Here is a 17,391-nt window from a genome sequence, read left to right as displayed (position 1 = left end):
GTCTCATAGTGACGTTGCGCCATTGGTGAGTAGAACGGCGTCCGCAGACGGCGCTACGGCTTTTCTGCGCAAAACGCAAACGCGCGGTCAGAAACAGAGCCAAGACAGAGCCGACAGCAGAGCGAAAGCGGGAGTATGGTGGCTAGAGGAAGGAGAAACGCGCGACCGTAAGCTGGTGCTTCATTCTATGATGCAAACTTCGACGCTCGTCGCAATGGACCCTGACAACGACAGATTGGCTCGCGATGCTGGGCTCAACTACAGCGATTTGAGCACTGACGAGCTCAACCTGCTGCCGAGGGCTCGCGCTGCCGGCGTCGTTGCGTACTACGACGGCGGCCTCGACACCGGCTCTCCGGAGCGGGAAAGCAACGAGGGCTTCCCACGACATCACATGGACGTGGCATTCTCGCTGCTTGCTCCAAATGAAAGTTTCGCGAGCCAGCAGAACCCGCACAGCGCGACGCGATAACCAAACTTCTGAAACTCCAAAGCGTGCGCGGCGCAGAGTCGAGCCTCGCAGAGTCGAGCGAAAACGAAACCTTTCGACCACCCATACTACGGAAGGGTAAAGTCAAAATGTTATTTTTTCTTAGAATCGAATAGACGTAGACAAGTAGCATTTTCTTCCGTCTTATAATCGAATGAAATGATATTTTTAATACGAGTAGTTGAGTATTAGTAACACAAATTATGAGGAGTGCTTTCGTCATCGGGCTATCGGAACGTCGCTGGGGGGTCTCAAATCATGTCATGAATTTACCTCAATTTCTCGGTTACTAAAGCTCTGTTCGCGGTTATATTGACGCCTTAGACGTTCTAGAACATTGCTCTACCACTTTAACTTGGCTTTCTGGTAACCTTTAGTATCCCTTTAATGAACAATACGTGTCGCGATCCCAGAACGTGTCAGTCGTTTTGACTGCCGCCAGCGGCTTTTGGGCGGCGTTTGTCACACGGTGTGCATAAGTAACGACAACGAGCAGCCCACCGCTTTCTGTATTTCACAGCTCAGCCCGTGGCAGCTTCGCCGGGGCGTATCTCAGCGGCGGCGCGCGATCGTCTGAATAACGCAAGAAAGAGGCGCGGGAGGGAACCGAGGAGACTCCGCCGGACGAGAGAGGATGGGCCGCGCCTGCGCGCCGCTTCTCTTCCCTCGCCTTCGAGCCGTCAGTTGCCGTGGGTGCCCTGGGTTCGAACTATCAGCTGGACGCGGGGCCGGTCACGTGGTCACACGCGTCATCGCGCCGGCCCGTGCAGTCCCACTATAAAAAGAGTTTGAGCCTCCCTCGCGAAGGGAAGCCGCGCACTTCGAACGAGTCCCGACCGAGCGGTCACTCCCGAAGACGTCCACGCTGCGCTCGCCGGCCCTCTCGACCACGCGAATTCGCGAGCTCCGGAGGCACCAGCCAGAAGGCAGCGCCGCACAAGAACAGCGCGGAGGACTTGTCTTGAGGTGAGCGCTAGGCTGGCAGTTTGTCGGCTGTCGATTGGGCCGAGAACAGTTTTGACCCGAGTTCATCGATGCGTTCGTAGCTGAGATCGGTTCCTGAGTCGCCGGCGCTCGTCGGATACTGGTCCCACTGTGGAAAACGAGATAATGGCCAACGTGCTAGCTAGAATATAAACTATTCTTTATCTGTACGAACGTGCTCGTGAACTCGTGACCGCTCATTTTGGGTCAGTACGGAGACTTGTTCGCGTAGTACGTTACTCTTGCGCGCAATACAGTCGTCGCGGAGAAAGCATACGAACGTCGGGCGTTCTCTCTGAAGCGTAATTTATCTTATTTGCGTGTTTCAATGACAATTTTTATGAACGCTTTCGTCTATAGGACAGCACAGATTGGAGTACAGTTTACACACGTGTGCAAGGCTTCCGCGAAAGACGATAAAATAGACTTGTCGCATCATCACTATATGGTTTCACATTGTTCTGTTATGTGTGACCTCGTAACATTGTCATCGTCACTGTACACTTTAGCTAAGGCTGATTTGACAAAGAACGCAAGTTGTCATTCATTTATCGTATAAGCCAAATAAATGTTCAAAGAAATTACTGAAAAACTTTCATTCAGAACTTTCCAGGAGGAAATATTTAGAAATGTGTTAGCGAACTTGCGCGTGTGATGCATTTTAACATTTGGCGACTACCTGTGCGATGAAAACTACAGTTGACATGGTTGACATGGTTCACATGAAAATTTCGTTTAACTGATGGTGACGCACATGACGTGTGCCCGTACCTCGTACCTTCACGCTGTACAAATGCCAGCACTTCTGCAGGGTGATTCATTTTGCATTGGTCGATGATTCATTCTTGATTAACCCGGAAGAGAAAAACTCTAGCCACCAAGTCGTTTCTCTCCTTCGTCATCACCTTCTTCTTTTTTTTTGTAAGCTTCGTCTCTGTATCAACTGAAAAATCTAAAATGAAAAAAATTAAGACAGGGCTATTTTGCTCTAAAAATTGCATTCATGTAGCGCTTGAGGCCTATTAGTGTGTGTAAGTGTGTCATTTAATCGTGCTCTCAACATTGATCTGTATAAAGTTATTGCACGTTCAAGCGACTCGCTGCAGAGAAGTATATATATGGAGAGAGAGAGAAGAGGAGGAAAGGCAGTGATATAGGTATGGAGGGTGCGCGGCGCTGCAGCACTGAAGGAAATTGGCATTGGCTAAAATATCTATGTTGTTCGTTCTTCTATCGCCAGTATTGGGTAGAATTTCTGGGCAAGCGTTCCACAATGTTTTACTTAATGAATACCTTTGAGTACTGCACGCTGTGGTGCGTCATATGTATACATAAGTGCTCAATAACTTGGTTCCATCGCAGAGCGTCTGTACGAACCGTACGCACTTCATTCGGTAGCGCGGTAATTCGGTAGACTCTATTGCGTAAAAAAAAAAAAAGCTATGTTATAGCTAAGCGTGTTTAGGAAAATTTCCAGAAAAAAACTTTAAACGGTTCGATGTATATAGATACAAATAGCCGCGGCTCCACAGCCATACAGCTACAAAGAAAGACGTAGTGCCTTTTCTTTGTAGCCGTACGACTTCTTTCGTGTGAAATTAGCCGAAATAATCTCTCCGCAAGTGTATTCTTCGATATCTCAAGTGCATACGCGTGAAACTACGCGATGCAAAAGCATCCACAACAGAACATTCAGCTCAGGTAGTAGGTCCCTTATACAGGAAGGGAAACACACTCACGTTGGCACTAATCTAAGACTCCAAACTTTGTTCTGTTCTGAGTTCTGGACTGTCATAAATGTTTGAAGGTCTATTGACAAGCCATAGTTAGAGCAGTAAAAAGGTAAAAAAAGAAAGAAGAAAAACGGCGCGATATCTCACAAAAATACATGGGCCTTGTGGCACACTTGGGGCTTCGCACAGCGGATTCGCGATGCGCGTTACTTTGCGAACTTACTGAAGGAAATTATTCCAATAAGGAATGGCGCAGCTTCTACGTGTAGTCAGTAGCAGTTAGGCAGAGGATTTTCAAGCGCCACTGATATTTCCGGATAACTGCGGGGCATATGAAGGCGCCATGTCTGACTGCATAACACTATTCCTACTTTTTCGGATCCATCGCGTTTTTGAGATGAAATGAGAGCGAACAATTGGACGTCTGATAGGTGTGCGCCGTGATACCTAAAACGTCCATATGTTGGTATACGGGGTTAAAAAAGAAAGAACGCTGGCAATCTCTTTCGTCATATGTTGGCGATTGCACCGGCGCCTTTAGGTTTTTGGCCTGTTCGTCGTCTAGTCAGTAATAGTTAACCCATACTCCGGTGTATGGACATCCTGTCTCCGTTCTCCAGGAAGAGCTACGGAAGCGGCTTGCTTCAGAGAACAGCTAACGATGCGCACTCGATAGGTAAGCCATCTCCCATTGCAAATAAGGAAGAGGCCCGTGCCTGTCGAAACATTTGGTAAATATTTAGTAATATGCTCCAGTTTGCTTGCCGAACTAAGTCGTAAAAAATATATGCAACGCCATCAGGTGTGAGGTATCCCTCCGTCGGTCTTCGCTATACTAACACACGCTAGGCGTGGCCGAGCGCACGTCGCGGCCCTCGTTCCGTTTCGCCATCCGTAGAAACCAGGGGCCCAAATCACCCGATTGTCTCGCAAGGGCCCATTGCCAATATAAGTGCCCATTTCATATATATATATATATATATATATATATATATATATATATATATATCGCGCGAAAGCGTTTGATTCAGTCGAAACCTCAGCAGTCATGCAGGCATTACGGAATCAGGGTGTAGACGAGTCGTCTGTAAAAATACTCGAAGATATTTATAGCGGTTCCACAGCCACCATAGTCCTCCATAAAGAAAGCAACAAAATCCCAATAAAGAAGGGGTTCAGGCAAGGCGGTACGATGTCTCCACTGCTATTCACAGCGTGTTTACAGGAGGTATTCAGAGACCAGGATTGGGAAGAATTAGGGATAAGAGTTAATGGAGAATACCTTAGTAACTTGCGATTTGCTGATGATATTGCCTTGCTTAGTAACTCAGGGGACCAATTGCAATGCATGCTCACTGACGTGGAGAGGCAAAGCCGAAGAGTGGGTCTAAAAATTAATCTGCAGAAAACTAAAGTAATGTTTAACAGTCTCGGAAGAGAACCGCAATTTACAATAGGTAGCGAGGCACTGGAAGTGGTAACGGAATACACCTACTTAGGGCAGTTAGTGACGGCGGATCCGGATCATGAGACGGAAATAATCAGAAGAATAAGACTGGGCTGGGGTGCGTTTGGCAGGCATTTTTCAGATCATGAACAGCAGGTTGCCATTATCCCTCAAGAGAAAAGTGTATAATAGCTGCGTCTTACCAGTACTCACCTGCGGGGCGGCAGAAACCTGGAGGCTTACGAAAAGGGTTCTACTTAAATTGAGGACGACGCAACGAGCTATGGAAAGAAGAATGATGGGCGTAACGTTAAGGGATAAGGAAAGATCAGATTGGGTGAGGGAACAAACGCGAGTTAATGACATCTTAGTTGTAATCAAGAAAAAGAAATGGGCATGGGCAGGGCATGTAATGAAGAGGGAAGGAAGGAAGGAAGGAAAAAGTGAAGAAGGAAAGGCAGGGAGGTTAATCAGTTTAGCTTAACCGGTTTGCTACCCTACACATGGGAGAGGGATGGGGGAGATGAAAGATGGGGAAGGGAGAGAGAGAGAGAGCACATAGCACAGCACACACACATCGTCCGTTGGAGTCCATCAATCTGGCATGGTACGTGATCTCACTGTCACAGCCGCTTGTCCAATCCCGTCTCTTTCAAAAACCGAAATAGTCCCTTCGTCGCCTTCACCTGCGATGTCTTCTGTCGGCGGCATGTGAAAATCGTGTCGAGGGACAATGCTCTAGTGTCAAGGTGCGCTAGAACAGATGCCAGGGACTGTCGCTGAACATTATATTCGGGACCGTCGCACAGGATGTGTTCCAGCGTCTCCTCGCAAAGACAGGCATTGCAGAGAGCGTTGTCGGCCATTCCAATGCGGAAGGAGTAAAATTTCGTGAAAGCCATCCCTAGCCATAAGCGATAAAGCAGAGTCGCATCTCTTCGGCGGAGTCCAGTTGGCATATAGAGACGTATAAAAGAGGGCAGGTGGTATTGACTGTTGCTCTGGTTGGTCTGGCTGTTTGGTGTGTACCATAGAGAGAGCGTGATCTCCTGTGCAAGCACTCGAAGTCTGCTAGCTGCGTCGGATCGTGAAAGCGGTATGGCCTCTTTTTGTGCGTCTTCAAGAGCTGCCCGAGAGGGAAGATAACCGATCGTCATTAAAGGGAAGCTGAAGAGTCTGTCGAATTCAATAAGACGCTCATATACGGGTGCGGGAACCTTATAAACCAGGAAGGTAAAATTTTGGGGGGATTTTTCATTTAGGAGCGATGCAATCGTCGGGTAAAATTGCGCTGTAGCTCCGCCCCCCGTCGAGCGCCGTGCGCTGCTGCTGACGCTGACGATGCGAGCGGAGACCGGAAACCGCGGCTTAGTGACGTCAACACTGGTGTTCCGCTCCTTCGCAGTCTCCGCGACCGTGCCTGACCGGGCTTATTTCTGCGTGCGTGCCGTCCTAATCTGCTTTGCTCGACCCTACATTCCTTTATTTGTGTGTATATAGGAGTGGTAGTTGATGTGCGCAGCATCAATTGAACTTGTAGGCCGATCATGCCGGCGTTCTGTGCAGCCTACGCTTGCACGAACACTAGCGGCCGCGATGATGTTCCGATGTTCCATTAGTTCCTGCAAGACAAGAAGCTTTCAGCTAAGTGGGAGGCTGCTGTGAAGCGAAACAACTTCAAGCGCTCAAGAACAACAGTGTTGTGCCCTAACCACTTCCGTGACGATTACTACCGGAGTTTATCAATAATGCGTGCTTTGGGTTCTCCTAAAAAATATAGTTAGCACGCTGAACGGAAGGTGCATGTTTATCGCCCACCCTTGACGCAGGTTTCAACGCCAAGCGCCGTGAATTTTCTATTCGCACGTGTGTTGTGAAACAGGCTGCATGCAGCTACCATAACGCAGTGCAAGCGTAAAGTTTGCGTGTGTTGGAAAGCCTGCTCACGAAGACGCTGCGCTCCCCCTTCTTTCGCACACATAAGAAACCGACCATCTCACGTGGCCGACGGAATTCGCCGGTTACGAGTAACGTGCGGATGGCGCGTTGATGAAGGTTCTATACTACACGTGCTACAAAAGCCGGTAAACTTTTCCCGCGTTTACACCGTCTGTGTAGATTGCCGGCATCTTTGGGGCAGCGCACAAATGCTGAAGATCGCATCACCGCTTACGTTATACGAGGAGGCATGCAGGAACATAACACTACAGTTGTTCGTACGTACGTATGTACGTACGAACAACTGATTTAGATGTACGTACGTGTAGTATGTACAAGTATAAACTCCTTACAAGTGATCTTGCACGTGACAGCGACAGCGCTACAAGCGAGGCGATGGCTGTCCTGTTCACTCGTCCTCTGCAAGCCGAACTCCACGCGAGCGAGGGCTTTGAGCGACGACTTTGAGCGACGACTTCCCGGTATGAGGGCAGCAATATACGCGCCGAAACTAGCGTGACGCATGCTTTATCAACTTAAGTTGATGTATTTTACTGAAGAAGGAGCATAAAATATTTCTGAAGGTCTTTCACTAGGTTCTTAACCTTGCACGTGTAAAATTCAATAGTTTGCTCGTTCCCTGCGACAAACAGTAGTATTTGAGTTATGTACATCCAGTTTCGGCTTCGCACAATTGGCTAGTGGCTCATAGCATTTCCGGGCGACGAGCGACCAGTTCCAGATTTCTACAAACGAGCGATTGAGCGACAACAACGAGAGATTTGTTCAAGCGACGGCCCGTTTTGTCGCTCGAAGCCGTCACCCGTCACCGTCGCGCGCAAAATTGCTCTCGTAGAGTTTGGACTTAACGCCGAACTCCTCAGAGAAACGCAATAAGCTCTCGAAAATTTCCATGACCGTCTCAGCAAAACACCACCAAACTACTTTGCACCGTGCTTCGTGTGTAGCGGCAGCAGTCGGTCCGGACAAACACCATTGTTGACGTCACGAGGCGCCCGACCAATCACAGGCGGAAACGAGGCGCGCGAGTTGGGCGTGTCTGCTGCTGCACTTTTCGTCGAAATAAAATATGTTTGCGCTTTCTTTCGCTCAATTTCGATGCGATATTCGAATTCAGAGGGTTGAAAACCACGGCGTACTCCTCTTCACTCATTTTTTTCTGGAAAAGCTTTCAGCTTCCCTTTAAGGGCTACGGACTGGATTCCAAGAGAAGGGAAACGTAGCAGGAGGCGGCACAAAGTTAGGTGGGCGGATGAGATTAAGAAGTTTGCAGGGACAACATGGCCACAATATATATATATATATATATATATATATATATATATATCGTCAGCCTGGCTACGCTTCCCTTCTCTTGGAATCCAGTCCGTAGCCCTTAATGACGATCGGTTATCTTCCCTCTCGGGCAGCTCGACAGCTCTCTCTCTCTCTCTTTATATATATATATATATATATATATATATATATATGCGTGAAAGAACCTCTTAACTTGCATTCAGGGACCTTCAGGACTCTAAGGCTGTGGGTTAATTTGGATAAGTTTTCGTAGCCCTCGTCTCCATCCAATTGCAGATCTTAAATGTAAGGGGAAATTTTCGCATATCGGTGTTTTCCCATATGGATCACGGCGGAGCCGGAGGCTTCCGCTGCGAGCAGTCGAACGCGCAATTTCGCGCACAGCAGCAGAGGGCCTATGCAAGTAGAGCTCCGCATCAACGGTGGCAGAGGCGCAGGGTTCACTCTTACGCGGCATGTCACCAACGTGTAAATTCACCCGCTTCTCAATATATTCGCGTAGGTGACACTAAGTTGCTGTACAGCAAGTTGACAGGGGTTTAAAGATCGACACCTAAGTTCTTAGCTTTGTCGCTTGGCGACATGCAGCATGAGATGCGCGAAGCTTTTTAGTCATGGGTAATATACCCGCGGGTAAAATGCTTCGTGCAAGTATAGTCCCACTTCCAAGTTGAATGGAACCTCCATATGCCACCGTAACTTGAAATGAATGGGTAAAAAGCGGAAACCAAGCAGCTCTGCGAATGACCACCTGTGTCAAACGCAAGAATCACCGCGAGACTTCGCTTCGCAACAACGGTAAAAGAATTTGGAGCGCGACACCATTTTCGCAGGAACATCAATGCATCTACCACGAGAACCGCATGTACTCGTCACGAAGTTGGCCACTGTTATACTTCGTAGTGTCGTGACGGACAATAGTGCTCCTTTGAGCGACCGCCAAAATGAAAGGGTATGCTCAGCAGGGCATACGAAATGGAATCGTAAAACAAGCAAGATATGGGACAAAATGCATCTTCAGCCACGTCGTGGACAGTGAATCCAAACGAACACGTTGGCAGGACAGATTCATTCTGCACACACAAAATAGGAAATAGCATGTGCTAGATGCGGCAAGCTATAGCCCTCGTATGGGCTAACTCGCCGAGATTTTATTCGAAGACGACATAACAGGCGTCACATTTCCACCAATATGTGCGCTAACACATCAGCTAGGGACCCTGCAATACTTAAAAAAGCAATAATGGATAATATCGTCACACCTGAGTGACACATTGTATGCGTCAAAGCTGTACAGTGGGCTATATGAAAAACGTCGTAGTGACTGATTGCAGGATAATTTCGACAACTTGTTCCTGAAACCTGAATCTACGCACATATAGCAACGTTTTCGCGTTGCGCACCCTTCAGCAGAGGCGGCCGAAAATCGCGCCGGCGACGTCGTGTTCGACGAGGAGAACGTCATGCCGCCACTGAAGCGCCGCAGAGGGGGTCAAACTGAAAAAGCACAAGGCACTTCTGTGTAGTCTACTATTTATAGCGGAGCAACAGCGCGAAGGTGTGGCCCAGTGTGCTGTGTCCTTAAGGAAGACGGGACGCGAATACGGAACGAACACTGCACATGCCCTGTCCTTAAGCCGTGCCCTGTCTTGATAAGTCGTCAGCTGTATAGTTCGCAGGTGCACCTTAGGGCGTACGTTTGCCGAGAGGAGGGCCAAGATAATATCATACTTTTTCGCGCTTCGGCAGTGGTCCGAGCGACGCTTCACCCACTTTATATAATCGAGATCGGCCAGTCGTGAACGATGGACGATAAGAAAGGAATGAGATTGAGCGAAAATATTCCGTACATTACACCGGCCTAGAATCCCGGTAACTCACCAAGGATGCGGGAGAGAAGTGGATGGCCATGGCATAGTGGAGCTCCAAAGTAAGCGTCCTGTGACGTCGATGACTGCGGCGACACGTGGCTGGAATTGGTTTTTTGAGCGAGATTTAAAAAATAAACGCATTTAATTAGAATATAGCTCAAATTCCAGCCTAGCAACTTTAGTACACATTTTCGTAGCCTTTCAGCGCGAAACTAAGCAGACGGACGGAAGGAGACAACACGAGGGCTTGCGTTGTGTCCTATGCCTGCCCGTCTGATGATTTTCCGCTGTAAAAGTACAAACGCCATGAGAAGGTCGAAGGCTCCCTCAACAGCTCCCTCTTTTATGGTGATTAAAAAGCACACATTTACAAATATGCTTAAAATAAAATATCTCAAAGTGCGTGATCTGCGCCCTGAAATATCCAAGAGGTCTAAAGCACTCACATACTATGGAGAAATATTAAGGTAATTCTATGCGCCGCTACACTTTAGCGAACTTGCCTACTGCCCCACAATATTTCTTAAGAAGCATACATGTGATACACAAATTGATTATTGATGAAAATTCACAATATGGAAACATTTATTGTGCTAATGTAAAGCTATATTAATATTATTCAATACGATACTGTTTGGTAGCTCTTGCCTGCTTTCTTTTTTAACAACTATCGTATAGGCTCGACAGTGTACAGACCACTGTCAGCTTATAGTGGTTTTCTATTTCATGTGAAATTCTAAAAACGTTTTCAGGACTAATATGTGTTGCGCATTCGGGTATAGAAACGTGTATACGCGTCTATTTTTTACTCTTCATTTTCTACAGGTGCGTATGATTTGTCTATGAATAAGACATGCCTGTGGTTTAGACATTGGGTCCATGCCATTGTGTCCATGCCAGACACCAGGGGTCGCATAATGTGAGGAGGATTCATTTTCCATGCTTTTTGTCCTCGTCATTGGATGGCATGATGCCAGGTCTTCCCTGTCGCCAGTATCGGCCACTTGCTGTGACGGAGGATAAGAAATGAAGTTGCCTAGTCAGGTAGTGTCACCTTCTGCCCTCCTCTTGAGTGTGCAAACTATCGCAACTGAATAAACTGTAATTTAAATTTCAACCGAACATAAAGAAAATAATCCTAACATATACAGCCCCTGAGCAGACGCTGGAAGTGGCTAAGGCAGCCGGTGGCACGCAAACTAGCACGGACCCCGACCTCTGAAACGAGACAACGCGCAGGTAATGACAATTTTAATTTCGGAGGCCATGTATACACCCGGTGCACCAATATGAATATGCGCTATTAGTCGGTTCAAACAGCGATTCCTTCAAATGTTCAATTCCTTCATGTCGCAATACCTCGGACTGCTATTTGCTAGACGGTAGATTTGAGCGCAAGAAGAAGGAAAATTATTGCCCTTAAACGCAAATTCTGTGTTCCCGTTCATGTTGGTGCACCCGTACGTTTACAACCGAAGACCACCAAGCATTTTGCGACAGTGTGAAAATAATAAGACGTTTTGCAGAAAGAATACGAGTGCTCTCAAACGAAGCTTTCTTTGTCTACACCATGGGATATTGATCATGCATGTTGGTTAGAGGTGAATAAGCATTAAACATGCATCGCTGTTTCATATTGATCTGTACATGTATTTGTGCTCACAATCTTTCCTTCTTCCTTCACCGCTCGCAAAATATAGCCTCCTAAGTCGGATACGTCGTCGCTGCATCCACACTTCGTACCATGATACCATGTAAACTTGCATTTAAGAGAATTGTGTAAATTATTACGTAAGTTCGAAATACATACAACTCCACACACATCATGCGCATCTTTGTATAGCATTTAATTGAAACTATTTAAGAAAGCTTTACTTGACGTAGATCCAAACAAGTGCGTTAGATCTGCCGTAATTTTCTTTCGCGATAATGTTACTTAAAATCTGCCAGCTAGATATAGAACGTTTAAGATGGCAGGAACTTCTGGCTGAGCCGCGCCACGCCCGAAATTCGTCGAGGCAAACGTTAATGAAATTCGTCGTGCGCCCACGCCGGTAACGCCTGCCGGCGCCTACGCCGAAAATCGGTCGGAAATTTTCCTTGTGGTTTGAGCTTACTTGACTCTTGCACTTTTCGCACTGCAGCGAAGACGGCCGCAGCGGTGTGCGAAAGGGCAGGATGTAGGAACGGGGCGCCTTAATTGTTTTTGTTTTTTCGGGGGGGGGGGGGTCCTGTGAAGGTAAGAGGCGATTTGGGTAACATTGGTGGAAGTTGGGAAACAACAAGAAACGGAGACGTAAAAAGCAAAGTTCACAATACAGGGTCAGAAAATTTGGTTATGAAAGTTCTTCGAGGGTTTTCTTTTCTTTTTTCTTTTTTTAACCTAGGTAGGACATTAAACAGTATGATAGCAAGAGCTCAGTGGCGCAACCCACCGCCCCGTTCCAAAGGGGACGCTCCATCCATCCATCCATCCATCCATCCATCCATCCATCCATCCATCCATCCATCCATCCATCCATCCATCCATCCATCCATCCATCCATCCATCCATCCATCCATCCATCCATCCATCCATCCATCCATCCATCCATCCATCCATCCATCCATCCATCCATCCATCCATCCATCCATCCATCCATCCATCCATCCATCCATCCATCCATCCATCCATCCATCCATCCATCCATCCATCCATCCATCCATCCATCCATCCATCCATCCATCCATCCATCCATCCATCCATCCATCCATCCATCCATCCATCCATCCATCCATCCATCCATCCATCCATCCATCCATCCATCCATCCATCCATCCATCCATCCATCCATCCATCCATCCATCCATCCATCCATCCATCCATCCATCCATCCATCCATCCATCCATCCATCCATCCATCCATCCATCCATCCATCCATCCATCCATCCATCCATCCATCCATCCATCCATCCATCCATCCATCCATCCATCCATCCATCCATCCATCCATCCATCCATCCATCCATCCATCCATCCATCCATCCATCCATCCATCCATCCATCCATCCATCCATCCATCCATCCATCCATCCATCCATCCATCCATCCATCCATCCATCCATCCATCCATCCATCCATCCATCCATCCATCCATCCATCCATCCATCCATCCATCCATCCATCCATCCATCCATCCATCCATCCATCCATCCATCCATCCATCCATCCATCCATCCATCCATCCATCCATCCATCCATCCATCCATCCATCCATCCATCCATCCATCCATCCATCCATCCATCCATCCATCCATCCATCCATCCATCCATCCATCCATCCATCCATCCATCCATCCATCCATCCATCCATCCATCCATCCATCCATCCATCCATCCATCCATCCATCCATCCATCCATCCATCCATCCATCCATCCATCCATCCATCCATCCATCCATCCATCCATCCATCCATCCATCCATCCATCCATCCATCCATCCATCCATCCACAGGGAGCCCACATACCGGCCAGACAGAAGTCCCGTCTTTTCTAGCTTCCCAGCAGTTTAGTTTAACTGTCTGGTTCCTTGGGCGTGGCGGGGTTGTTGAAAAGTTGGAGCTAAGTAAGATAACCAAAATTGAGCCTCGTGGCTATCTATGGAGAGAAAAACAGAGAGTGAGATCGAAACAGATCGAAAGCAAGGAGACGAAAGACAGGGAGGTCAACCGGAGAAGCATCCCGTTTGTTGCCCTACGTTCAGGGTAAGGAAAAGGGGGAGTAGAAAGAGAAGAGGGAGTGAGTGAGCACTGAGTGCACGCGGGCACTCAGTGCTCACTCACTCCCTAGCGGACTAGGACTAGCGGTAGCCTGTCCACTTAAAAGGAGGCTCAGAAGCACTAGAAGCACTTTTCCTCGAACCAGTGGCGCCTCCAGGAGACAGCGCATATACTACGCAGCGCACTGTCACTGCGTAGTAGCGACGGCAGATGTATACATCATACACCGGCTTTGTTGTAGCTTTTTGTTCCTGTCCAAGTAAATTTATCAGGATACATTAACAATTTTACAGATAACAGATCTCTCAATGGTTCTTAAGGTAAACTTTCTGTGCGAACCTTCCCGGATTTAGCTGGCCGTGGCTGCTGCTGAGTGCTAAGTGCTTCTGTTATCTTGCCGAATAGCTCACACAAGGTGCAGCACGTATATAACAAGTCGATTAATATGTAGCCATCTGTACTGCCTCTGTACAGATGCGCCGGTGATCGGCTCTGTTCGCTACGGAATTACGCAATGAGACAGCTAACGGTGTTCAAATATCCTCACTGCAACAAATATACACCTTCACGCGCATAAAGTCATTTAATAAGGCGAAGCTTTTTGCGCCCTCCTTATGGGCTTTAGCGTGTCCGCACAATCGGTTTTTCTCAGAGTAAAGTGCGCCGATCCAGGAGACAGTGTAATAGCAAAATGTGCCAATCTCAGCGAAGCTGTAATGAAAAGAGGGCCTTTCCCGGAGACCGTGTAAACCGCGGTCACGTTGGTCGCGTGACGGGGGTCTCGGCATCTTACCGTTCACCGGGCAGGCCCGTGATCGATAGGTTGCGAAACTAGGTGCAGAACATGGGTCCCTATCTGATTTTATTCCAATCTTCTGTCATCAAATTTACGTAACCGCCGACGCAAGCGCGGGCGGTGAACCGCAACGTTGTCTTAACATACCAATCAAACGCTCTCCTGGTTTATAGGCGGTCATTTTTGTTTGCTGTCAAAGCGAATAGGATTGCCCACCTTGACAGGTTTTCCTTATCTAGTTGGCTCACAAGAGGCGAGGAGCGAGCAGAAGTGGAGAGGGTTTCGGTTAGGCCGAACTGACGCAGTGAAAGTAGAGAACCAGGTGAGGAGAGTAGTACACGTGCCTCCGATTGGTCCGCTTCCCCTTACTTAGATTGCGGTGGCTGGTTGGAAATTGCAGCGGCGTGCACATTTTTCATTATACGCGATCAAATCCAATCCCGACGCATTGAGCAGACACTGGAAGTCATCTTACATCGTCAGGCAGCCATCTTACATGTCTTTTATTTCTTTAGGAAGCCACCCCCCTCCCCCCTCCTCTCGAAGTCTCCGGCTGTTCAAAAAATAACTGTCAGTTTTGTTCGGCATATGAATGCCTTTTTAATGCATACGCGTCGCTTTGGTAGGTTCGCGCGGTTTTGCGACGTCGTGTGACAGAAAGGCGAAGTGAGCACCGATTGCCAATTTAGTTCGCTATGCAGTTAAAAGCTTCGAAGTACTCCATAAAATAATACCTTGGAACAATATGGGAAATCACGGGCCCAATTCATAAAGCTTTTCGTCCGCTAGAACTGTCAGTGGCCATAGCCTTCGTTAAAACCATGTTCGCTATCCCAGTTGGCCATAACCAACCGCAAAAGTAAAGTGTTATTAGCGCAGGCAACGACCAATGATGCAATAGTTCTTGCGGACGAAGTCTGTATACATCCTATGGGTGCGAACGACAGTACCGCGCTCACTACTGCCTGTTTCAGCGAGTCATATGTATTCCACTCACAACAGCAGCAACGACGCACGCCGCACTGTGGCGAGTGAACACATGTCTCATGATCAGTACCTTATGTACTATTAGGCACTTTCTGTCCTGGCGGTATTGCATACAGGCATTGCCTAATGTTCGCGTAAGTATAAGTAAGCCACTTCGATATTGCGTTGCTTTCGAGAACATATGTTGCGAGGAGTCTTCGTTTACTTGCTCAAACCAAGACTGAATCTTCGTGGAGCACCCCGATTTTCTCCAACTGTCATGTCCATCGGCTGGGTCTTACAATGAAGCTGCAGATCACATCGAAGTTCTTCCGCCGGGATGCAACATTAATGTGCCGCCTCTGGTTATGGGTGGCTTTTACGAAAGTCTACTCATTCGTTATTGGAATGTCCGACACACCGATCTGTGACTCATGCAACTGTAAAGAGACGATCGAGCACGAGTTGTGTTTTTGTAATCTCTATGATGTCGAACGCGACGTTCTTCGGAGTGTGTTAAACCAATTAGGCAGCAGACCATTTTCAGAGACTTAAGATTCTTGGACCCTGGCCACACGCGTTGCAGGCTTACAAAGCGACGCGGACTTTGCTACGATTCATGAAATCGACTGGCCTATTGTAGGCGTGAAGTGATGGACAACCGCACCGTGTTCACACTGAGAGTACCTTCATCCCTCCCTCTCCTTTTTTTTTCTTTTCATCCCTTAACCCCTTTCCCCTGTAGGGTAGGAAACCGGACGTGCGTCTGGTTGATCTTCCTACCTTTCCTTCCTTATTTTCCTCTTCACCCTCCTTCAATACAGAACAGTGGGATTACTCTGCTTGTATGTATTGTGGACACTTATGTCATCAATACTGGGCAGCTATCCATTGAGGTTCACCGCGATACCGAATCAATTTAGGAACTGGGAAGTGTCACGATCGTAAATATATAGAGTTGATTTGAATAGCTATGCGACATAAATAAAAGAGACAGCTAGCTGTGAAGGAGCGGCGCCTCAGTCGTAGTTTCGTGCCTTCCACACGCGCTTATTCAGTCCACTCCTTAAATGCATACTTGATTGCAGATTACGGTCCGGAAGCAATCAGAAACGCTGTTTAAAGACTTGGTCGCACGCATAACTTAAGTTTAATTTAACTTATAAGCAAGCATAACAGGCAAATACGAACGCCTGAAATCGTAGCAAGCAGGAGGATAACTCCTTCCGGTAAAAACTGGGGGTAAAGAACATTAGGAGTGCCTATATCGTCCCTGTGTCAGCTTCCTTACTACCTGCTTAAAGCGATGTGCGTCCCACTCTGGGCATGACTTTCTTTTCCCCGGTTTCTAGAAAAAAGAAGAGCAGCTTCTGTCCAAGCCCTAATTTTCTTTTTAAGTACATAAATCAGGTTACTCCTCAAAAAGTACCTCGCTTGAGTAAAGCTTTATCTGCACCGTCCACGTGCATTAGATCGAGAAAAAGAAAGAAAGAAAGAAAGAAAGAAAGAAAGAAAGAAAGAAAGAAAGAAAGAAAGAAAGAAAGAAAGAAAGAAAGAAAGAAAGAAAGAAGACAAAGAGAGCATTTCTCGCCTATATTTAACATATATGGCTGGGATGGCTAGGCGCAAGAAGTGATTTTTAGGAGCATTGTCGGCTCACCAAAATCGATTAGGAGAAACAATGGTACAGATGCGCTTCTGATAATACAATAAAAAGACGCCCACGGCTCTCCAGTTCACCCTGGTCTTGCCGAGTTGCCATTCTCTCCCACAATGCTCCAACGCAAAGTTCGCAAAGTTGCCATGGCCACTGCGCGGCGACGTCGTCTTCTGGGTGCACTCGGTTGATTTCTTTTCCCCGCATAGCAAAGTGCGTCTAGGTGGAGAAGGGGCGGAGGCGAGGCGGCGAAAAGCGGGATGCGCATGAACCGGGCGGCTGCCTCATAAAGGAAAACCGCCACTGCACTCATTAGTTGGTCGTTCGAAGCAGGACGTGCTGTGGATTTCCTTTATTTTTTTTCCTCTCCCTCTTCACCTCACCCCTCCAAAAGGGGGAGGCGTAAACAAAGCGACGTGGGTGCGCTACTG

General features: G+C 47.5%; 1 protein-coding gene across 1 annotated transcript in view; it reads left to right on the top strand.

Annotated features, from left to right (window-relative positions):
* Window positions 1-1,217: 1,217 nt before the first annotated feature.
* Window positions 1,218-17,391, top strand: part of CCAP (Crustacean cardioactive peptide) — a 93,700-nt gene continuing 77,526 nt past the window's right edge. The window contains exon 1 of the mRNA XM_065426728.2: window positions 1,218-1,456. The gene's annotated coding sequence lies outside the window, so the exon portion shown is untranslated. The remainder of the gene's footprint in view (window positions 1,457-17,391) is intronic.

Source organism: Dermacentor albipictus, chromosome 1 (assembly GCF_038994185.2).
Source record: "Dermacentor albipictus isolate Rhodes 1998 colony chromosome 1, USDA_Dalb.pri_finalv2, whole genome shotgun sequence".
Lineage (NCBI taxonomy): Eukaryota > Metazoa > Arthropoda > Arachnida > Ixodida > Ixodidae > Dermacentor > Dermacentor albipictus.
Note: the sequence above shows the minus strand (reverse complement) of the source record. Positions and strands in the feature narration are given on the sequence as shown.